The sequence below is a fragment of the Oreochromis niloticus genome, linkage group LG2 (genome assembly GCF_001858045.2).
Source record: "Oreochromis niloticus isolate F11D_XX linkage group LG2, O_niloticus_UMD_NMBU, whole genome shotgun sequence".
In the NCBI taxonomy this organism is placed as follows: Eukaryota; Metazoa; Chordata; class Actinopteri; order Cichliformes; family Cichlidae; genus Oreochromis; species Oreochromis niloticus.
The window spans coordinates 12,451,479-12,476,623 of record NC_031966.2 but is presented as its reverse complement, the minus strand read 5'-3'; the positions used below and the strand labels follow the sequence as shown (position 1 = coordinate 12,476,623).

Here is a 25,145-nt window from a genome sequence, read left to right as displayed (position 1 = left end):
AGCAGATAGACCCTGCCTCTAAGCTATGTGACAAACATGTTTTGCACTGCATGTAGAGAATTTCGTCTTTGAAGACGAAGTAACCTCAGAACTTTCTTGTCACTATCTTTTTGCTAGCAGCCAGGATTTAGGACTAAAAATGAATCATCAGTTAGCTACAACACAAAACTATTCATGTCATGTCAGCCTTAAAGGAAAATGTCATTCTGTTCTACTCAGAAAAGATATCATCAATGTTTGATGTTTAGTACATTACAGAAGAGATTTTATGATGATGTTTTCTATAACTATTTTTATTTTTGACATTTTCATTTAGCTACATTCTGTCTCGGTACATCTACTTAATTTAGTGATTTCTTTTATGTCCCAGGAGGATCTATGAATGATAGACTCAACCTGCTCCTTTCTGCTGTGCCAACCAATAGCTATTGGATAGACTCTGCATGTCCTTAGAAAACTTAGTGCTTGAATTGCACTGTGATCTATTGAGAAAACTCTTGTTAGATAAATGCACATGTTGGTGAGTGAAATTTATGCTATAAATGTTGGCCAAAAAATGATCCCACTGAAAAGTAATCTTCCCTCCTGAGTATGGGGTTTGCTTTACATTTTTTTTATTTATTTATTTTTTACTTTTTTAACTCATTGAATCTCATGTAGCTGAGCTGGAAACTTCCTTGACAGGTCCAGCTAATTAGCAAGTAAGAATATAATGGCAAAGAAAATGTTCCCATACTTTTGACAGTTTTCCACTTAAAAAATAAAGAGAAGTTATTAAAAATAGTTTTGATTAGAACAGCTGTTATTGACCATTTGCAAAATTCAGCTAAACTGGAATGTATAAGGCAGATCAGGGATTATATCTATAACCTATTAATGGGTCAGTGGAGTTTCTTAATTAAAAAGACATTTAGACACCCCGGGAAAATATTTTTACTGACTTCCAGTGAATGTCACATGTAACATGCTACAAAGAAATCGGTAAATATATTAGCCTTGTATTTATTTCTAATTGAATGTAGCAGATTATTGTTCTTAAATGTATTCAGCATATTTGTGATTAAACTTAAATATTAAAAGAAATTCCAAGAAGAAGGAATCCAGATGTCTTTCACAGCACTCAAGACTACCCTGACCTATATGCTGAAAGCCTACACATTTTCCTCAGTAGGATAGGGATTTGTGCTGATACACTGATATGCAATGTAATGTCAACTTACTTACTAATTACTTGTATGGCAGAGAGGCTTGGACATTATCTGGCAGGCAGGAAAAAAGACTTTACCTTGTACTTGTGATGCCTCTGTCGAATCCTGGACATCACCTGAGAGTACAAAGCAAACACCGATGTTCTGTCCCACGCTGGCCTAAGCAGGATATAAAACCTGCTCCGGCGCTGCAGTATGCGGCGGCTCTGCCACGTCTACGGATCACAGTCGTAATCAGTTAGATTGCCAACAGATTGTAAATTTATCTGTGTAACACCCAAATTTCTCATTCGTGGGATAATAAAGGTTTATTCTATTTTATTCTATAACACGTACATTTACTGAATACAGAAATATGGCTTATGTCACTAGCAGATATTTCTAATTCTGAATGAATTCACCAACCTTTAAACTGGTCCTTTATGAAGCAGCGGCAACTATACTGTGTGCTGTTGTGAGAAGACATGTGTAATTACAGAAATAAGTAAAGATTTGTATGCATATATTACCTTTAAAAAATATATATATATATATCAGAAGAATATTATCATACAGTCAACTACAGCTGACCAAAATCATTGCTGCCCGGTGTCACAGACTATACAAACAACAGATATTGAGATTTCATGAATTCAAGAGGCTGCCAGCTGCTCAGCCCTCCTCTTAGGTAATAAGATTCTGGACCTACCGCCCCACTGTCCAAATAGCCAACGGCTGAAAGCATGTGGGTAAAGCGTGTATGTGTGGGGAGTGTGCGTGTGATGAAGGGTTTTGGGTGCTTGCCATCAAAAAGAGAGAATCCAGCTGCAGTTGAGGTTATTTCTGCTGTCGCCTCTGGTCAGTGGAAGCTGTATCTCATTCCACTGTCTAACAGAAGAAATCACAGCCTGGAGACTTTCCAAGGCTCCAGGACACCCACTTAACATGAACCTAATCCTCACAGGATATGCCCGCTGTTCTCTCTGCTCACTGATAGTGTGCAAAAGGTTAAGAAGAGTCCAAAAGGGTTTTCATGCAAATTAGACCACCCCTGCTGTAACCCACTAGCTATGAATTAAGTTATTTTCCCCACTTTTCTAATATATATAGATAGAGAGAGCAGACATATTCTGAAATTATGCACATACACATAAAAGCACTATTGCACTGCTTGTCCAGTTTTTTGTTTAGTTTTACTCTCCTGCTCTGCATAGTACATCACTTTTGTTTGGAATGATTGGCAGTCTTTCTGATTCATGTTGTTATGAATATGAAGCTTCTGCAAACAGTAGATCAACTGAAGGGCCAAATGCATCACTCAGATCCCGTGACAGATTTTAGTTGGATTTTTTTTTTTTTTTAAGGACATAACTTTGAGATGCTGTTCATCTGCTGTAGGATTCTAGGCCTGCCACTTCTCTTCATCTTTTTAAACGCACTGTAGACCATGCCATGCTAGGTTTTTGGTTGTCTGTGATACATTCCTGTGTATCTGAGAGAAATGGTGAACAAATGCTGCTTGACTCTGAATGAATTAGATATAATTGGGATGGGCTCGGTCCGGTTGTAATTGCTGCAGGTCTGTGGTTTGTGTGTAAATTTGCCTTGTAGCTGGATGTATCCAGGTGGACAAGCTGTCAGTTGTGGTCACTTGAACTGTGAAGTGAAGGGTAAATTGTATTCATTGCAAGTTGTTTCAACCACCACTGCTTGTTAACTGATGGCAGATCATGCTGCTGGTGGTGTCGGTGTTCTTTCTTTAATGTTGTGTTCGGACTGACTACATCTGGTATCTTGGTCTGTCTGCTGTATAATTCTTCCTGGCTGGGTCTCTTAAAAAAAAAAAAAAAAAAAAAAAAAAAAAAAAAAAAAATATATATATATATATATATATATATATATATATATATATATATATATATATATATATATAAATAAATAAATCTTGGACTATCACTTTAAATGACACTAGACAACTTGGTTCTAATTTACCTGAATTTTGAAAACAGCAACTTCTGTCCTTGACTGTTATATCAGTATTTATCTATTTATATAACCAATCCTCTTTCCTCACCTCCCACACATATCAAAAGATTAACAAAACATGAATACTAGCCCTTACATAATTGAGTGAAACTTTTAGCCCGTGGCATCTTTGTTTTTGTTGTCTGTTTGTTGTTGTTGTTTTTTTTAATCCCAGAAAAGGTTATCTTGCCAAGATTCCAATTTGTTTCTCTAAAAGTTTCATAGCTGATTCTCACTGAATATAAGCATACAGCCATGTGCATGGTGAATAAATAAACCCATCTACTGCTGTATCCAGTTGTGTCACCATTCTGGCTCAGAGATCTGTTTACGATAATCTTTTGGTAGGGTCTGCGCAATGCTGCCAGCTCCCCAGATGTGCCAGTAATAAGACATGTCAAACTGATGCCAGCCAATCACAGGCCAAACACATAGGGACAGAGTGTCTCCCTCATGAGTGTATTGCTTCCTAAGTGCCAATTGGCACCTCTTGCTATAGTCATCATTTGACATGCAAAAAGTTATTTGATTGCACCCATTCCTTTGCAGAGCTGCATGCAGTATATTGAGTTTACCTGAATGATTTTACTCGTCGTCACTTGTTGGCAATAGCAGTTATAAAAACCCTGAGTGGTGATCTCCTCTTCTATAAGGGAATCCCTAAAATGGTTAGTGCTTCTTGTAAAAATATACCAAGTCTATAATTTACCCCATCTCAACTTGCAAATAGAGCAGAGAATCCAGAGATACAGTTTGTTTGGTTTATTCGTAAACATGAACAACTCCAGCCATCCAGCCATTTTCTTCATTGCTTATACAGCTAAGGCTCATGAGGGCCTGGAAGCTATCCCAGCTGACACTGGGTGAGACAACCTGGACAGGTCGCTAGCCCATCACATGGCTAATGCAACAAGACAAGCAACTACACACTCATGTCTACACCTCCCAAATTAACCTAACAAGCACATCTTTGACTTTGAGAAGAAGCTGGATTCCCTGACATGCACAGAGAGAACCTGGAAACTGCACACACGAAAGCTCTAGCCGTCCAGGAGGTTCAAATCAGGAACATTCTTGCCAAGAGGTGACAGTGCTAACCACTGCAACAACCTGCCGCCACCTGGGGGAAAATTTCTAATACTGAGTGAGTGAAAAAGCTGGGAGACCTTCTGTTTTACATGCAGCTGAAATGTATGGTAGTTGTAGTTCTAAAATCAGTCACAAGTCTTTGTTACACAAGCTTTGAATATTCACTTCTGATTACTACGAATGCTCCACCAACTAAAGTTTTAGCTCTTGGTTAATATGTAGTGTGTGTTGTCTGAAATTTTGGACATATTGCACATTTTATGGTACTTTGTTTCAGTCATTTAGAAAAACTCATGATGAATCAATTAAATGCATTCTACAATAGGGTTCTGTCATAATCTGATAAGTAATGTTTGGTGTAGTGTCTCATGGCCAGTTTAGCACGAAAGTCCCTCAAAGACAGATGTCAAGGAAACTCTCTAGCCTCAGATGCTCCACAATATTTAATGAGATGAATGCCAAATCAACCAGTGAATCATTCGATTTTACTTTGCAGAAATGGAGGTTGCATATGAATTTCCATAGAGAGATTGTTCTTGAAGTACTCCTATGTTTGCAAATGGGTTGAATCATCCAATTACTCTGTGTATCACAGAATTGCCCAAATAACAAGCCCAGACATTGCTTATGTTTGGCTCTAAGAGGAATGTAAATTCTCTCAAGCAGTTAATTAAGAGAGCCAAGAAATTTACAGGAAATGCTCTCAGCCCTAAATGCCACGACACTTTACTACAGCAGTTCTGGTTCTCCTAAATTTGCATACAAGGTATTTGAGTATTGAGCTGTGAGTCCCCCGTGTTTTGTTTGCACTCGGATGGATTCAAAACACCATGCCATATAGCTAAGTAAAGCTTGAGACGTTACACCATCTAGTTAGGAAGCATTAATTGAACTGATTTAAGTAGAAGTGAAACTGTCCCATTGCAGAGGTGCATGTGATAGAAAAATGGCAATTTAGACAAATTTCATAGAGTATTGTGTTCTAAAACGGGCCTGTGACCTACTTGTGTTTTATTTTATTTAATTTTTGGAGTTTTACTTCCGTTACACTATTGCAGACTTTCAACTTTAATTCAAGGGGTTTAACAAGAAAAGTATTAACTGTTTAGGTTATACAGACATTTTTATACATTTTCCCCTATTTTCAGAGGCTCATAAGTAACTGTGCAAACTAACATAATTTAAATAAAAGCATTGTTTTAATAATTGCATAATCATTTGCAGTCATGACTTCTTGAAGTCTCTAACTTATCTAGCTCACATCATATGCAGTAACATCACAAGTGCTGTGTTTCATCCCCCGAGATGCTCTGCTAGGCCTTTATTGCATCTGCCTTCATTTTTGCCTTCACTAACTGAAAAGTATGCTTTACTGGGTTTAGATGAGGTGATGGACTTGGCCATTGAAAATATCCAATTTCTTTCCCTTAAGTTGCTCTTGCAGTGTGGGTCATTATCCATTTGCACTGTGAAGTGCTGTCTGATCAGTTGTGCAGCATTTAGCTGAATCTGAGCACAGAGTGTAGCCCAGTACCCACTTCGGAATTCATCCTGCCACTTCTGTCAGCAGTCAAAACGTCTATGAACACTACAGATGAGATTCTGCTGACAGCCGTACATGCCAGTGCCATAACATTGCCTTTACCATGTTTGACAGATAATGTTCTATGCTTCAGGTCACGAGCTGTTTCTCTCCTTCTCCATACTTTTCTCTCTCTGGTGCAAGTTAATTTTGGTTTCATCTGTCAAAAGATGTTTTTGTTCCAGAGCTGTGCAGACTCTAAGATGTTTTCTAGTAAAGTCTAATCTAGCCTTCCTTTTCTCCAGTGTAACCAGTGGTTTGCACTTTGTTACAAACCCTCTGAAGGTTTCTGTTGATTGTAGACTTTGACAATGATACATTTACCTCCTCGAGTGTGTTCTTGATTTGATTAGATGATATGAAGAGGTCTTTCCTAAACGCAAAAAGAATTTGCAATCATCCGCTTTACTTGTCTTCTGTAGACTTTTGTGCTTTTTGGTGTTGCTGAGCTCTCCAGTGCATTCATTCTTTTAAAGAATATATCAGATTGCTGATTTTGCCATTCCTGCAGCCAAATGATGGCCTCTTTCACTAGTATTGACATCTCTTCAGGCCTGATATTACGAGTTCCAGTCATAAGCTACCAAATATATGTTGAACAAAATATTGCAATATCAAAATATTCATCAGCTTAATTTGTCATGTGATTAAAAAAGACTTCATCTTACAATTAAACTAGTTGTTAAGCAGTTGTTACTTTTGTTCCTCTGAAAATTTGAAAGAAATCGAAACTATGCATTAAATGGCTGTAAATCCTAAATGGTTAATGGAATATTGTTGTTAATCTATAATTCTATCACATCTTGATTGATTTTAAAATCCGCTGTGGTGGTATACGGAGGTAAAACTACAAATAAAAGGCCATTGTCAAAAAAATGTTTGTGTAGTCAGGAATAAAAGAGTATCAGAGCGGGTCTGATATCTTAACCAAGATAGCAAAGATGGCTGAGAACCCAGAGTTGCAGTTACTATGCTGCATTATAAGTGCAAACTGCTATCCTGCTAGATAAAAATCTACCCATCTGGCCATTTTCTTATGGATGGATTTTTGTTCTAACCTAGTGTTATGGAGAACTAGCACCTATTCCAGCAGACACTTGGTGAGAGTACACCCTAGATGAATCAGGTAATCATAGTGCTAACACAGAGAACCACACGCTCTCACAGCTGCACCTTCTGGATCACCTAACATGCCTGGGCTGTGGTTTGTCTAATTGGTATTAGAAAGCAGAATATTAGAGGTGGTTTGTGAAGTATGTATAAACTCTATTCAGTCGAGTTAGTCATTTGAAGGCATGTCATTTGTTCCCAGGATTTGCAATGTAACACTCCACATGAGGCTGCATGGCTTTTAAACTGCCTTATCAGTATTTGAGCCTGAATAATATCATTATTGTTCGGCATTGGTTTCCTTACATTTTAATTTCCCCGCAGTTTAGGCTCGAGGCAAATCTTCAGCATTTTGAGAGAAATTTCTGAAAAAAAGGACCCGATTTTTCAGGTCATACATGAGTAATACTGAGAAAAATAACAAGTGTAATTCTGCACTGTGTAGTTCTCCAATCTGCTACAACCTTCTTGTGAATGTACCAAAAACACATTGATTCAAGATTTTGTAAGTTATGCTTAGCTTTAAAAAAGGGAATGAGACAGAACAAGTATTCACTGATACCAACGGTAATGTGATGAATCTTAAACTCAAACTCAACTTCTCAAAACAAATTCATGGTATGCAGTGAAAGTGCAGCCTCTCTTTTGGTCTGCATAGCTTTCTGAGAGGCCATGCAACTTCTCATCACTAATACCTCTATGAAAGCCCTTCACCAAAAGCAAGCTGTCTTACATCCTATAAAATGCCAAGATATTTGACATCAGCTTTGCTGGCTAAGCAGCCAGTGGTAAAATGTGGTAATGTGGTACTACAATACCTCATTTTACCAATATACATATATATATATATTAGTAGCTCAATTAAAGCTGTGTTTATATCAAAATTTTACCCTGCTATTTAATTCTTATTGCACCCCCATATCTGTGATGAGATAAGCACTTACTAATTGGCTGTTTCTGCTTGCCTGCATAAATGCCACAGATCAGCAGCCTCTGCTGGCTCTGCTGAAAATAATGAGCTAATAAAGATAAGGATCATGGGAAAATTGCAGACTGGGGACCACTCATATTCCCTGTGACACATTATGTGCTGTATTGTGAAGTGGGCGCCGACAATCAATTTTTTTTTCTTCAATGCAGTTGTCTGAAAATGAAAGCTATGGCCACATTTAAGAACCTTGAGGTTTATAATGTGATGTGTGGAGACCTTCAGTGCTAGGACCTTGGCTGCTCCATCAAAACCAATTGTTGAAAGCTGTTTTTATTCGGATGACTCAAGGCGAATAAGTAAGACCTCATAGCTTAGAGTTTGATAGCAGGTTCTTCTTCATTGGATTTTTTTTAAAGAGAACTTTTGTGTTTTGGACAAACTTAAACAAATTAAACATCTTAAAAAACTTTATCGGGCTTTTTTTCTTCTTGTGCCCATTAAAAGCTGATCATGTAACAGATCTTTATACAACAGGATTAAATTAATATAATCTGATAAAAACACAAACTTTTTTTACTTGAGTTTTCTTCAGTTTTGATTAAATCTGTCAGCACTGTTATGCTGCACTATTCCACCGACGTTTATAAAAGGAAAATGGATAGAAAGTTAACAGACCGTTTAAATTCCTTGCTGCTTTTGCTGCTCAGGCAAACCTCAGGTGGTGAGCAGCCAATCAGAAGAGAATCTGAGAGCTTTCTGTGTTTAATAGCAAAAGTCAACTTTATCAGATTGCATGGGTTCATTTTTTTGATCAACTTTAAATCACATTAAAAACATCCACACAAAATTCATGACTACACTTCTGCACAATTAAGATGTTGCATGCATGTCCAGACTTTTCAAGTACTGTAATCCTATTGCACCCTGTGGTTTACCCAGTGTGAATCCTGATCTTTCACTCTGTGTGAGTCAGGCTGTGATCACGCAGAGTAATACCAGTCACAAACTGCCTGGGTGCCAAGTGAGTTGATAGACCCGAAAGCAAAACATACTATCACCGAGAACTCAATTGGCAGGCAACTCCAACTGAGAGGAGATGAATAGCTAACAACTGCCTCCCTCAAAGTAAGGAGAAACCCATGAGTTAAATTGTCCTTCTGTGTGGACAGCAATGCAGGGTGCATGGGAAGAATTTGGTATTAGGAGATACCAGTGGGTACCCTAAATATTCAAGTCTCCACAGAGCTCATCAGCACCAGAGCACGACCTGACCTGTGTAATCCCACACTGCTGCATTTCAGCCAGGTCTGACTCTAAGTTAAGGCGGGGTGTACGTCTTCAAAGTTTAAACTGCTTTTTCACAGGTGGTTCATCCATCTTTAACCAGGCTATATGCAATGACATGGGATTCAACAAGGGCAGAAAACAAAAGATAACAGAATAACGGTATAGGAGAACTACGATATAAAAACAAAAAACAAAAAAACTTTCCCCAACCATTGCCTTTTGAGAGAAGATTTGGGCATAACTGGTGTCTGATGTTTACATGACCAGCCTCCTCACAACACTCACACCAAAGAACACTGTCTGTACTTCAGGAACCATCATAACATAAATTATTTTATTTGTGAATCAAAGCACATATTACTAACGAATTGTGAGAAAACAGTTGCCACTGTAACATTTGCATAAAAAAAACAAACTTTGAATAGTCAATCGTCTTTTTTTGCCAAGTGAGTTGATGAGTTTGGCATGGTGATACATTTGGTGTGTGTGAGTCAACCAGCATGTTGTTTGTAAGATGAAACAACGACCAAAAATAAAAAAATAAATAAAAATTAAAGTTCTAATTTTGAACTGTATGAACATTCTGGTCCCTGTACAACTGATCTTTCCAAAGCTGAAAGTCAACATTAAATTCGATGTTTTCATTAAGGCCAAGTGTTGCATAATTCCCTTAGAACTAATTTTGCCTGTGCTTTAACATTTATTTATTTTATATTTGATTTCACACCAGATATCTCCTGTTAGTGTAAAACATGAAATTCTTAATTACTTAAATAAACTTTTACTTGGATGACTGATAAATTAAACAACGATTTAGTGGCTCTGTTGCAAAGAGGTTACCATGTTTACCTATAGTTCCTCCTCCTGGTTTGAGACCAGGAGCGGCAACAACATCCTTCATGGTTTGCATCAGGAAGGGTGGCTGACATAAAAATCTGTGCAAAATCAAATAAATGAATATATTGCTGTGGTGACTCCTTGCTAATAAGAGACTAGCTGAAAAAAAATATATGTGGGATGTTAGAGTATATAAAATGTTATTCAAATAGTCAAAATATGACAGGTATCAATACCATAATTTAAAAAAAAAAAACATAATCACAACTGTGTATAATACAGCCCGGCAATTAGATAATTGATATCATGTGTCAGAGATTTGATTGCCAATTGTTTTGATCATTGTTATTTTAGTAACTATTTATTTGACTACTGTGCCCAAGCATTTTGGGTCATTTGCATTAAATGTTCTCCCTCAGTTGCCCATGATGTCACAGTACAAATTAAGTGCAAGAGAAATACAAATCCTACTTCTGATCCTTAAATGATTGGTGCTCTTGGGTCTTGAAGAGAATCAAGTCTTCCCTTGCTTGGACTGCAATAGGTCTGGATTGCATCTGTGACTCCCATTCTTATCACCATGATGATCTTGTACTTAAAGAATTAGCAGAGAATCAGTTGGTCATTTTTCAAGGCAAAGGTAATGCTCCAGGTGCTAAATTCAAGCAGCACCTGTCCAAGTACAGATTTGTTCCACACCTCTTTGGAGCAGGAAAAGTAAGAACCTTAAATTTAACCTTAAATCACTGCCTTAATACCATTTGTTTACTTTAAAGGCTTTAGATTATCATCCAAAGGGTTAGATTATCATCTGGAAGCACTTCAAGGCTGGTTAAAACAAAACAATCTGAGCCCTTGTGTCCCACCACTTTAACTAATATGCTGACATCTCAATAACCTTGATGTTTTCAAAATGAATTTTTATTTACTACACTATTTTGCTTCTTAATTGGTGTATTGGTTAGTTTAAACTGACACTTCTTAAATATTAACTGAGACCAAAACTTTAAATGCCTATTAAGAATCTGACAGCGCTGCCCTCAGTTTTAGGAGAAAATTATGGCTGCAACCAGTGACCTTCATTACTGATGAATCTGTTTTTTGGTTGTTGTTGTTGTTTTTTTAATCTGTGTCAAAAATGTAAACAAATAAAGAAAAATACAGCAAAATGAAGCCCATGGTTTTCTTTCTTTTGATTGTTCCTGGTTAAATAGAAATAGCAAATACAGTGTATATCACTTATGATGAACATGTTAAGATAATAACAACTGTCTTGCCCACTTGTCTTTAAATTTGTCTGCACTGATTCTGTGCAGACTCTATACTTTCCCATTTAAAAAAAATTGCATGAGACAAAGAGGAAAATGGAGGAAAGGGTTCACAACTTTAGATTCTTGGGATTAGTTTGCAGGTTGTATGACATTATTCATAGGTCTGGCTGTATTCTAAGGTATTAATTGGACAGTTAAACTGTTAGAATTGCTGGGGAAATTGGGAATCTCCCAGCCCCTGTGAACTGTGAACAAAAAAAGTTAAGCTTTCTGCCTCACAAAGACTCTAAAACCCCATTAAGAACCAAAGCCACGATGTGTCTCCATTGCAGTTTTGTCCTTTATAGCTTCCCCTGTCCTTTTTTAAACTTGCCACATTTCAAAGCAGATGGGATACACCCAAGGATTGGCCTGCTGCTATTCATTCTCATTCCCTTTTTTAGCACTTCTTTCCACTCTGGTTGTTCCTACATTGGGGTAATTACCATTCAGCACTCTCCTGAAGGCTCTAGCTGTAAAATTCAATCAGCAACCAAGCAAGATTTAACTCCCAAACTCCCATATGTTGAAGCAATAAAGCCCTGTCCATTGATTTCGCAGTAACATCCTCTCTCTTTTGGCTGTGTTCAAACCGCTTTGGCTTTTTATATGTGATTGCAAATAATATTGGAAATAGATGAACTTTGTTAAAGGACGGCAACAGGGAGGGCTAAACGATATGGCTCTTCTAAACAGTGTTTCACAACTGTTGCTGTTTAGGTGAATTGCAATAGGCATGAGGTGAGTGCATTAGTGTGGTGAAGTAATACAATAATTCTTATTATATTGCTTCAGTAATTTGCTTTTGTACTTGTGTAACATTTGGGGCAATGGGTAAATTTGTCAAACAGTTATGAGTAGAAATATTTAAATGTGCAGTTTGCCAACAGTGCAGTTGGAGAAGAGGGTGACTGCTGTTTTGATTAAATAAAGCTGAGATCCTGTTGTTGCTTTTATTATATACACACATTTATTTTAAAAAAAAGCAACTTAAATGCTTCATATATCAGTGTAGAAGGCACAGTTAGACACTACTACATTCTAGATATTTGTAGATGAGTAACATGACTTCAGCTTGATTTGGTGAACGGGCACTTGACGTCGCCTGATGCTGAGGGTCGGGGGTTGGTATGCTGTAAGGGATGTGTGGGAAACCATATCTGCTGCAGCTGAGTGGTAGTATTTACTAAGACTTTAAAAACAACAGCCTTCCAGCTCTTCTCCCAACCATCCTGCTCTCCTGGTTGCTTGCCAAGAGCTTTAGTCATGTTTGCATTACTGTTTTATTCATTAACTGGCTGTCTTTCACTGTGAATGACAAGAGGCTTGAATCACTGTATAAACACAAAATAGGATCTTTGAACCACACTACCTCTTTTCCCAGGGGGAAAATAACTTTGCACCCATCTTTAGTTACAGATTGGTATTATTTGTAATTTGTGATTAACATGATAACTTGATTCACCATCAGTGCAGCACAAAACTTCATAGATGTTCTTAGTTGTTTTCTAATGATTTAAACTAAAACGATTTTCAAACTTGACCTTTTGAAGAATGGAAAAATAAACTGCTCCCCAAGTAGTTTTTAGTTTCATTTACAGAGCTCCTGCAAAGGCTAATGGGTCAGTTGTCATCACACAATAAGCTTTGGTGCATTTGTTTCTGTCAGTTCTCTTTCTACTCATTTTCTGTCTCTTTGTTCATGAAAAGTGCATGAAAGCTCTTTTATAGACCAGTCTTAACTACCAGGCACATTGTCTGGGCAGTTAGCTTGAGACACACTGAACTTATTAGAGGTGAGTTTGTATTCTGAATAAAGCTACTAAGACACATGAACTATTCTTTGTTCTTCTCTTTTCCTCTTCTGACCTTTCTGGTAATCATTAGTTTGAACTCTTTTCCCATATAGATGACATTTGACAGCCTCCCCTGTACCAACAAGTTTTGATGCCTCAGTGTATGTCAATAAATAAGTGGTTTTACTACCATTAGAAGAGACTGCAAGTTTTTCCAAGCGTATCTCTAGTAAACTGATCATTCAACAACTTCTGTTTCTTACCAAATAATTTTGTTCTGGAAGCAGGCCTGAAATATGACAAACCACTCAGTTCAGAAAAGAGAAACAAGGCTGACCCTAATAGAAGTCTGAGGGAGAAAGAGTTAAAACAATCAGAATATGGCTTAATATAAGTTATACTGCAGTGACACTAAGGAAAACAAGTGGTTGGAGACAAATTTAATTTGACTATGAGAAATATTATTGTGACTGCGTGCAGTGAATTTGTGATTTCATTGTATTTGAAATCGTTGCTTTAAAGAGAGGAACCAGATCTGTGACCACTCCACCAGTTGCTGTCTTCAAAGTGATTTTAGGACATCATGATGGTGATAAAATGGCAGTAAAATGGAATCTTATTGCCATTCGGGGTCAAGCTGTCAAGTAAATACAATATGTTCTTGATGAAAGAGTGATGAACCGTGATAAGCGTTCTAGAGTCACAAATCTCTTGCTATTTAAATGTACAGAAATTCAGGTTAAACAGAAAGTCACATTACTAGTTTGCCTTCGATGTCCTCATCGATTTGAAACAGAAATCCAGAATGTCCTCCACAAATAGTGATTTAGTTGGTACATGATAACAATTTAACTACAAAATGACCGGAAAACCATTGGCTGTCAATCAACTGAGTTGAGTCCCTTATTGCAAAGAGATGCATTGCAGAGGAGTTGCATTCATCACTGCAGACTGACTCAGATTGACTGTAGCATGTTGGAAATCTGTCTTCATAAAAAAAAATTGTAGTATTTGCAAACCTTTGCCAATCTCATTGAGAGTGGCTGCAGTCAGTCAGATGTCAACTGCTTGTAAACAGATTGCCTCTAACCAAGTGACCTATACACCACCTTGCGATCAAAAGCGGTGGCCTGAACTACGCAACTGGCAAAAAAATTGACTGCAATCACCATTTTTTTTCCCTTTTACAGGGAGCATGCCATCCTATTTTAATACTGGTCTGATAGAGCCATTATGAGATCTCATTGTGCCTGGTATTATATTGGATAAAAATTGATCATCAGCAGAGACGGAGTGTCAGGGTTGCCACTCAACTCCAACATTACTGAACCAACCTAGAAATAATAAAGTGTACAAGTGCAAATAGTTTTTCTTTTAAATGTAAATCTGCTTTGTTGGTCAGGGATGTAATGGCTCGAAATATAGAAAGTACAGACAGCATTTCAAACACAAGTTGCGGTTCCAGCTGCCTGTGTTGCGAGAAAAATAAAAAAACAAACAGTGAACGGGAGAAACGTTAGACCCAGTATGAATTTGAGTGTGAGGAAATATTCAGTTTCCTTTTTAGTTCTAATTTGGTGTGCTAGTCATGAGAAACCTTTTGCTTTGTTCTTGCCACATGTGGCACTTTTTTCCCCCCAGTGTTCACTCACGTTAAAATTGGATGCGTTAAAGCACAATATTTTCATTTTAATTTACCCTAATTTAAAATAAAACCAATTCTATGAGCTGAAAGACATTTAGAGAGACAGTTGAGGTGCAGAATTGAGTGATAATGATCTGTGGAGTTATTATAGGAGTGGATAAAAGATAATCTGCACAGGAAACAGCTTCCATATAAGGTTGTTAAGGACTCAAAATGTTACAGAACTAGTAAAAGCTTTATATGGGAGCTTTATGGTGTGCACATCAATCTGTTCTCTGCTAGTTTTACCTCATATCTAGGAAGTATTATTAAACACTAAGGTTTTTAACCCCCCCCCCCCCCAAAAAAAAACCAAAAACAAAACAGGACTTTAAGACTTGGTGTTTGATGTTTTTTTTAATCCTTATTTTCACACAGAAATAATAAAAATCACCGTTTTTGTCTTCAGAACATTATCATTTTCAATTACTTTTGTTTTGTATTAATTTGAGCCATATTATGCTCCTGTGGTAGACTTAGACTTCTTAAACCGGTTGACTGCCTTAGCAGAACAGATGTTTGATGCACCAGGTATTTGTTTTTCTCACAGCGGACAGTCTGGCTTGTCAAAAACAGGTGGAACTGATAACATTTTTAGTGGCTGCACTTCGTTTAGGTGTGCCAAAATTAGAGCCCTGGCCTCATGCTTGCTGGCTCACTGGCATGTTGCCTAAACGGACCACAGCCATCATTAAGGTTTATTTGTCAACACCTGTGTCAAAACATCCAATATAAAGAGGTTCTGATTTGAAACACAGTTCAGTTTGACATTGATGTGCAATTTCTATAAATCTGCTGTTAGATCTGACAAAATAATACCCGTTTAGCTGGTTGAATAGCTGAAGTTTCATAAGTTTCCACCAAATTACACAGGCTGTATGTCATATCTTAGACCCCACTAATGCCCATTTGTTATTGTTAGAATATCTTTAGTGCTTAAAATGACCACATGGGATCAGGCCGGCAAGCTGTACTTTTAAACTGTAATAATGTTAAGCACCATAATTACACTTTTCAAAGGCAATGACTCCTGCTTTGAACTGTGTCCCACTCTAACAAACATTCACTTAACCCATTGGAGAATTTCAGGTCAGCAGATATTAATAGCTCTATAGAGTACAAACCACGGATTTTAATTGAGTCATTTTTCTTTGTCAGAACATGCATGCAAGGACAGCCGTTCCCAGGGTGCAAAGGCTTGAAGTCAGACATCATAATGACTTAAGCAAAAGTTGAAGCAGTTACAGTGTTTTGATGAATTTGGGACTTTTTGGTGCAGGAGATTAGTGGGTGGATTTGTTTAACTGGAGATTCAGCGGGTATCTCACACAGGAGCTTTAGGACTTCAAACATTTTTGGGGAAGATCATATCCAGTAGATGCAAAGAGGAAATACAATCATCTCTTTCCTGATGTTTCCCTCCTCCCCAAAAATACCCTCCCTTACTTTAAAGGCGCTTTGGAAAGAATGTCAGATGATGCAAGTAAAGACCAAGGCAATGAAATTATTCATTACACTGGCCATTTCAACAGCATCCAGAAACCTGCAAATTGTTCATGATGACATCACTTTGATCTTTTAATTAGCCAATGTGATGTGGACATTGCTATGAATCTCAATTCCTGTTATTTAGAAACTTTCTACTCCTCCCCCAACAGATAGAAGAACACAGCTTTTACATAAAAATGCTGTTTTTGATTCTGTTCCCCTAAAAAGTCGAGGGGATGAGGGAAAGTAACAAAAGGTGTCTGGGTTGGAGAAAAAAAAGGAGACAGGGAGGCAAAATGATTAAATTAAAGGGTTTTATTAATGTCCCTATTACAAACCAAACTAAAAGAGACAGAAAAGCTGCTCTCACCTTTTAAAGAAGGAAAACAACAAAGCCTAGGAGTTGGTCAATAAACTGAAGAGTAAGTCAAAAAAAAATGGTTGGACAATAAAACACACTCCTCTCCACAGATCAGGAGCAATCAGCCACCACATACAAACACAGCTCACTAGCTGCAAAAACTAACAAGGCTCTCCGACACTAGACTCACTTTTCTTTAGCCTTAAGCACTCTAAATTGCTGATGGGAGTCAGCTGTACAAAAAAGGTGGCACCTAAGGTAGGATAGATGGCAGGACACACCCAAACAAGGTCACAAGGTCAGTTTCACAGGAGGCCCTGCTAAGGCCGTAACAATTATCCTCAACAACCAAATAATTATTTACAGTCCAGTCCAGCTAAAATACATTTTACTGGTATGGATGTCAGCAATAACTACTGTGCCATCACAAGAAATGTGTCAAAATAATTAAGTGGCAAGATACAATAATAAAACAATATTATTTAACATCCACCGAGCAGCATTTCCCCTCACAGGCTCATTTTAATGAAGAGAACTCCCAGAAGTCATCTGTAGTTACAAGGTAAAGTACGTACATCACCTCTGCTAATAGCTGTCAAAATATCAGCGCTCATGCATAAAATATGTGTATGGAGTGACTGCATTGCAAGAGATGGTGACAGAATTCATTAAGATGAAGATTTCATAATAATTGCTTGACCTCTTTGATGGGTATGAATAAATATGAAGATAACTTTTAAATGCAAGGCCTTATTGTGAATTGATTTATATTTTTTTAATCATGTCATCATCTCGTTATGATCAAAGTTTCATCTGATGAATGCAATCATTTCCATGCTTCTCTATGTTTGTCTGCGAGATTATGTAAAAACTCTCAAATATGTAAACATTTTTAGAGAGGTGGAGCATAAGCAAAGCAAGAACCAATTACATGTTGGTGTAGATTTGAATAATTTTCTTTCATGCTGCAAAACTGCCAGAAATAGATGATATTTATGTGCGTGTGTCTGATATCCTCGTGCTGGTGTTGTTCCTGGATTGTCATAATTAATGTTGGTCCAGGTTCAACATTGCAAGTGACCAATCACATTTTGTTATGATGTCATACTTTTGCGATGTGGGAAAGGAACAACATAAACATCAGATTTCTGTGGGGATCGCTGCCAAGGCCAATGTCCAGTCACATGTGCTCTGCGTGTGTGTGTGTGTGTGTGTGTGTGTGTGTGTGTACTCAAAAGGAAGACTCCCATGGGAACAGCTGCCTCTTCAGTGAGTCCCACATCTTTCAGTTTGATTCCAACTTCAAAGTCTTCAAATGCAGTTGACAGCGTTTGTCACTGTCATGCTCTGCAGCCCAGCAAGTTCTCCCCTTGCTGCAGAGTCTGGTTGGAGTGGCGCTCTCCACAGCAGAACAGAGACTACTGTTGGCCTGGTGGTCACAATGGTGCAGTTCTTTTATAAGATTTTTTTTGAAAAAGCAGCTGGATGATATCAAGGGTTGCTATAATCACTAGACATCTGGGAAGAAAATTGTCAACAAAGGCCACTGTTAGCTGTTAGCACTGACTGAACTTTCAAAATAAGAGAAGATAAGAGAAGTAAAGTAAATGTGGATGCCACTGTTCTCTCTGATTGATTTAAAAAAAGTGGGTGGCACGCCCAATTTAAAGGGTTTTTTTCTTTTCTTTTCTTAAGGCTCTCCATGGACTGTCGAAGGATTTTGCAGTTATTCTTTAATCAGTTATTAAATGGCATAACAAAATAGATTTAAAAAAAAAAGAAAAAGCTCTATGAAAACAATGTAGAAAACAACCATTATAATATAACTGTCAAGAGCTGACACAGACTTTGGATCAATACCAATAACTCTAGAGTTGCTTTGCCCGTTGTTGAAATTTCTGGGTTTCAGAACAAATTTTCTGGCCTGTTTAATTGTGTTTCTCCACACTACAGTCTCTCAAACCTTTAATAAAGCCTCTGTAGAGAGACCTGCAAAGACACAAAGGTGTTGATGCTGTATTATAATATTAATTAGTATTTTTCACACTTACAACCTGATACTCCCACACAATGTTTTTTTTTTTTGTTTTTGTTTTTTGTTTTTGCCTCAGTTTTATTTTTATAGCTTCAACTTACAGCATAAGCAATCTCAAAGCAATTTACCTTGAAACATTGTAAAGCCATTAAAGCGCATGGCTGCAGTACCCATCAGGATGTCAACAGGTGCTCAGTAATGAGGTCTGCAGTAAACACACTACTGTTTTGGGCTGAGTGTATATGACAGCTTGTCTTTCCAAACATTTGGGAAAATAAAAATGTTACTTTTTATTCATCCGGTTTGGAGAGTTTCATTAAGATCATCTTTGTTGAAGGATGAGAGTTCTATCATATCTTAATCTTTTCTAGTGCAAAAATACAAACGTAGTAGTAACCCAAAGATTACTGCATTTTCATTGTCTGTCTCATCATGTCCTTCATACATATTATCATCAATTATGGGTTCTCCACTGAGAAGCTCATCACTGAGACCCAACTCACTGAGACATTTAATGGTTTATAGCACTAACTATTAAGCTTATAGTTGGGGCTCTGGGTTATTGTAGTGGCTTTACCTTACAATATAAAGCACTTTGTCACCTTTAGGATTTAAATTTAATGGAATGATTTGCATATTTAGTCATGTCTGGCCATAAGGGAAAATTGATATATAAATAGTTTATTTATCTTTGATTTAAGCACATTTTGTATGTTTCAGTACTTGCATAATCAGTTTTTGTCATGATTATATTTAATTGCTTTAGTCTACCATACTTCATTGATTTGGAGTATCCCTGGTTTTGCCCGTTTGTTATGAAATATATATGTATATTAAAAAAAAATTATTCTCTCTTTTTTTGTCTGTTTCTTCTTTTCTGTTTCTTTTTTCTAATAATGCGAGAGCATATACCTTTATCACAGTAATTTTACCTGCAGCAGCTTTACGACTGCTCAGGAGGACAAGGAATTCTATAATAGACTTTCCACATCTGTAGACTGTCATTTCCTGATGGTTTTTCAACATGCAGAGTATTATAGTTGACTGTTTTTCAACATAAACTGAACACAATGATATTTATTAATGTCAGTCCTGATGTGTATGATGGCAGGTCACAGAATCCCTCTAAACTCTTGACATGTTTATACGTTCAAATCTGCAGATTTGCTGGTGCTTGGATCATCATGGTCTTACATTTGACTCTAGAATGCTTTGATATACAGAGGAGTTCATGGTTCACTTGATGACTGGAAGGTGCCCAGGTCCTGCAAAACAAGCACCAAATCATGAGCCCTCTGCCACCATGCTTGGTAGTTGGTGTGGGTGGTTTTCTCCCAATCTAAAGGATCTGTCTAAAGGACACTGTTCCATGAGTTTTGCAACTTTGGAAACCTAAGCTGTGCAAGCCATGCATTGTCTTTTATCCCTCTTATTGTAGAGTAATGGACATTTAAAATGCATTTAAACTGTGGCCTGTAAAGGGTGGAGTGATTTGGGTCATGTCTAGTTTTTTGCAGTTTTTGTGACCTTGAAACAAAATTGCTGGGATGCCACCTCTAGGGAAGATTGTAGTTTTGTTTTAAAACACACCTAAATGCTCCAGACCAATAAACTGGCAAAACCTCTGCTTTTATAGAGATGGCCATGCTTGCTAATGATCAATTAGTCAAATGCATTTCATTAACAGCACCTGGCTGCTACTTCCACTCTTAATTTCCATGAAAACAAAAATAGTGCACTGAATTTTGTGTGTGTGCGTGTGTGTATTTGACTTTTTGTTTGCGCTAACACCCAAAATGTATTACAATTTTTTTCCCCCACTTAACAAATTGGCTAATAGTACAGTTTCTGTTGGAGCATTTGTTAAATAGTAAACCTATTTAAAAATATAATAATATTATTAGTATTTTAATTAGTTTGGACTAATATAAACTCCCATCTATTTTAGCATGTTTTCAGGAAAAAAATACGTTTATATATTAGAGCCACTAGCATCAAATTTAATCCGTATTGTAATAAAGGTAGACTTAAAAGAAGCTGAAAGGCTTGTTTTTAATGTTACTGGACTTGTCTGCTTAGACTCTGTTTCACATCTTATCCCTGTACTCGTGCATAACAGGTTAGGGTGTCCCTGGGTACGTGCATATTGATTCTTTCAAGGGCCACAGTTGAGGTGAAAACAACCCCAATCTGAAAGTCTATAAAGCTTTAAGCAAAAATTCACCTTGTATGTGTTTTGATTTTAATTTCTATTCCATATGCTATCATTAAGCTGATTGAAAATGCCTGATATTTTCACCTTTAGTTACACTGCTGTGTGGTACAGTAAATGTATTGAGTAGAATGGAGCAACATCTGGTGAAGATTTAGTACCCAATGTGTGGATGTTAAAGAAGTATTCCTCTTTTAAAGACTTAAATCCCATCAGATGAAAATATAAAATATATATAAATGTATTTAGTGTCATTTATGATAGTATAGTTAAATTAGCATCCACACAGTTGCACATGTGCATGGCATCTGTTCCTGCTGGTTTAAAAAAAAAATGGGGCGGGGGGCAGAATGATATTATATTGGTATTGCTGTAAAATGCCATTAGCTGCCCATACTGTACAATCATTTTGCACACATAGCGAGGTTTAGATTGAAGCTGATTGCTGCATAATTCCCTTCTCCCCAGATCCAAATTAGCCAATGTGCATTAGCAGGTAATTTTCGGTTCAGCGGGATGTTGCCTTCACAGGCTGAAGACCTCATAAAAATCTGGATGCAGCCGTGCCAAGAACAAGATATTAGTCCCCTGCCAGCAGCAACAGGGTACAAATGCTGCTCAACAAAAAAGCACACTGTGGCCAAGTCTCCCTTGGAGGTGAAGATTTCTCGGGTAAACTTGACACTCGGCGCAAGCTGTTAATGATCTCCACTTCCGACCTTATAGTGTCTGTTAGATTTATGTCTCGCTCAAAAAGGAGAGTGAAGCCTCACATCTGTGGTGGGAAGTCGACAAATAAACTGTAACTCTGCCCCCTGCACAAGGCCAATGTTGTTTATTGATGGTCGTACTAGAAAGTGGCATGCAACCAAGAGTGTTGTCAAGAAGAAAAATATTTATGGGCCAACAGTACTGAATAACTTTAGCCAGGGATTCAACAGAAGCTTTAAGAATATTTATTAGTATTTTCCATGTTTGAAGATTACAGTGAGAATGCACTTCCCAAACACTGTGCCTATGGTCATTAGATAGGATTCTTTAGGCTTGGAGCATTGTGTATATATAAAGTTAATGGAGCACGGAGAGGAGAAAAACAGGAAGCGAATTTGCCTTTTTAATAGCTTAAAAGAAAAGTTATGCCCTCGAGTTTCGCAATTGAACCGTGAGCTTAAATAAAGTAGGAGCCAAAGGCAGCAATCTCCTCCACCACGAGTAGTCCCTGTGGAGTTGTACACTGAGAGAGGAGCTGCGTAAAAGGTGAAAGTAGAGACTCTTTCACAGTCACAGAGGACTACTACAGTAGCTAACTTCACATAAAGAGTAGTGGAGGATGACAAAAGTCTAACATCACATCTGAGTAAGAATAGAATACACAAATACACACCAGCCTCTGGCCCTATTTGCTCTTGCTGTTTGGATCATGACTGCCATCTGCTACACTGGCTGGTTTTCAGGAGCAATTTGAAGGTTACGTTGTGTTGAAATGTATTCTGTTGTTGTTTAGATTCGTTAGCCTGCTGCATATTGGCTCATGATATTTTATCACAAATCTTATTACATTATTGTTATTTAACTTATGCCATGTAATTTATCACTTTATTAACTGTAATATTTTGCACACAGACTGTATGGGTTTGTTGCACAGAAATATTATTTCCACCATTTGGTCACTCAGTGTGGAATGTTTTTTATTTTATTTTATTTTTTTCAAATATTCTGGAGAACACTATTTACAAATAATCTTTGCAGTCATATCTCTTATTTTGAATGTTGGGTTTCTGCAAACCAATTAGTCCAAGTCCTTCCCATCCCTAAGGTGGGTTAACTCGTGAGGTTGATGTTCTGGTAGTCTTTTTTTGCATGGAAGAGGCTGACTTGTCTGTAGATACTCACCAACTTCAAGGCTAAACAATAGCAAAAGTGAAAAGTTGGTTACCATGGCAATTAGCTAGTGAACAAAGCAATCATGAGGTTTTTGTTGCAGCACCGTCTTTGTGGCTGATTTCATCTCGCAACCACTACCCACTGGTTGTTTAATATGTGTATTTTCCTAGCAATCTGAGGTTTTCAAGGGGTTGCTAACTGGTTGCGAGCTGGTCTCCAAGTCTGTCAACAAATTTAATGGTTTATTTAATTTAATAGAAAAACATTAATATATACCTATATTGATAATATTGCTTTTAAAATATGTATTAATTTGTATTGGTATTAATAACATTGAACATATAGGAATTAATTAATTTTTTTCCAGGACTATTTGGTTTTATCCGATCGTCCATCATGTATAATGGGATGTACTGTAACCATGGTGGATTTGCATATGGAAACATTGCCCTTGCCTCACATGTATAATCTATATAAATGTATAATGTTTCCCCAACCAGTGATATTGCTTCATATGCCGTATTATTCTGCACTCATTTTAATAATTTTTACTTTGTCTTGTTCTTATGGGGTCATTAGACCTTGTTTGAAGCATAAAGCTTCTCACCTGCGTGAGCAGTGCAATAACCATTAACAGTTTATATTGTGAGACATTAATGTTTCTGGTGAAGTATAATTTGCACAGGGTCAACACTTTAAATGCAGTGCATGGCGATGTAGGCATATGGCACATGATGAATTGGTAACCAGTTGTGAGACACAGTTTGAAATATTATATAGTTAAATGTGGACATAAAAATAAAAGGTCTTGTCCTTTCATGCAATTTACTGTGTACAGTTTGATTTTGGAGACCCACTGAAGAAAAAAGGTGCAAAACATCTCACTCAAGTCTCACATTTTCTCCATGCTGGCACCACCTTGCCCTAATGATGAAGTTATTTGTATAGACCCCTGGTTTCACCCTACATCACAACCATCTATAACCGTACACTATTGTAATCTTTACGCTATTCATTAAAATATGAGGGCAGGAAACCGTGCACGGAAATGGGCATTTGACAGATTTAATGAGACCGGCTGCGAACAACGAGCCTTTGGGGTCTATAGCGGGGCAATTCACACTTAGTCACTTTAATGGGGAATTAAATTCAACTGACAGACAAAGGTATTAGTGACAGTTTGTCACTACCAACTCACTTCAAACGCTGATAAAATTCTGTAAATTAAGTTAGGAGATAGACTGAAGTATAACAAAGGAAGTAGCTTCTTTATGAATTTGTGTGCACTGGCTACAGTGTATAGAATAATATGAACTCATTATACTGATGCTGGTATGATTATGAGCTGCATTTTGTGCTGGATGAGGTGGGGGTGTCATAATTGCATTTCATTATAAAGAAAGGCTTCGCAGGTTATCATTTTTATTAAATGTTAATTAGTTGTCATACATCTGTTCTAGCTTATCGTTAAAATAAAAATTACAACAGTGATTGATTGAAAATGGAGCCATGTACGAATGAACTTAATTTCCTCAGGTGATCTTCAGTTTTGCATATTTTTTAATAACTGAATAAATTACTTTCATTAAAATGTTAGCATGACAGTCAGCATTGATGAGGTCATGTTGTTTTACCCCAGCTCATCACTTTTTGAATTAATTCACAAAGTTTTTTGTTGTTGTTATTGTTGTTGTTGTGGCTTGACTTTGTTTACTTTTTGTGTTTGCGAGTTCTACTTTTACTACAGAATTTATTAGGTGTCATATAGGAATATTACTGACGGTTAAACCTATGTAAGATAAAAATGTATCGACCAATTAAGGCAGGAGATGAGTGAGGGACATGCATAACTGTCAACAACACTGTGGTAATGATATTCATTTATGTTGCAGTGATGGAGTCATTACCAAAAAATATAGTGTATTTATTAAGTATAGTTATTTTTCTACAAAGTACTGCATTATATAACTTAATTATTCCCTCAGGAATGTAATTTGTTACATTACTCTTCACAGGGACGGTTATGACTCAAGAGGTAGAGTGGGTTGTCTTCTAATGGGAAGGTCAATGGTTTGATCCCTGACTCTTCCAATCTGCATATTGAAGTATCTTTGGGCACGACACAGAAGACACCCAAATGAACCCTATCCCCCAGTGCATCATCACTTTTTGTGTCTGTCAGTGCTCTGATAGGGTAGGAAAGTGCTAAGTAGGAATCCATTACTTTTAAGTTAGAAGTTAACAATACAAACGTCAGACTAAAGTCCCACAGAATGGAACAAATGCTTATCCTAGTGATGACACACAAAAGATTTTTCGATGAGTGT

General features: G+C 37.2%; 1 long non-coding RNA gene across 1 annotated transcript in view; it reads right to left on the bottom strand.

Moving 5' to 3' along the window:
- The window catches only part of LOC112847756 (uncharacterized), a 50,155-nt gene that overhangs the window by 8,488 nt on the left and 16,522 nt on the right, over window positions 1-25,145 (bottom strand). The window contains exons 2-3 of the long non-coding RNA XR_003221517.1: window positions 1,614-1,657; window positions 1,286-1,423 (exon numbers count right to left, since the gene is read on the bottom strand). This is a non-coding gene — a long non-coding RNA (uncharacterized LOC112847756). The remainder of the gene's footprint in view (window positions 1-1,285; window positions 1,424-1,613; window positions 1,658-25,145) is intronic.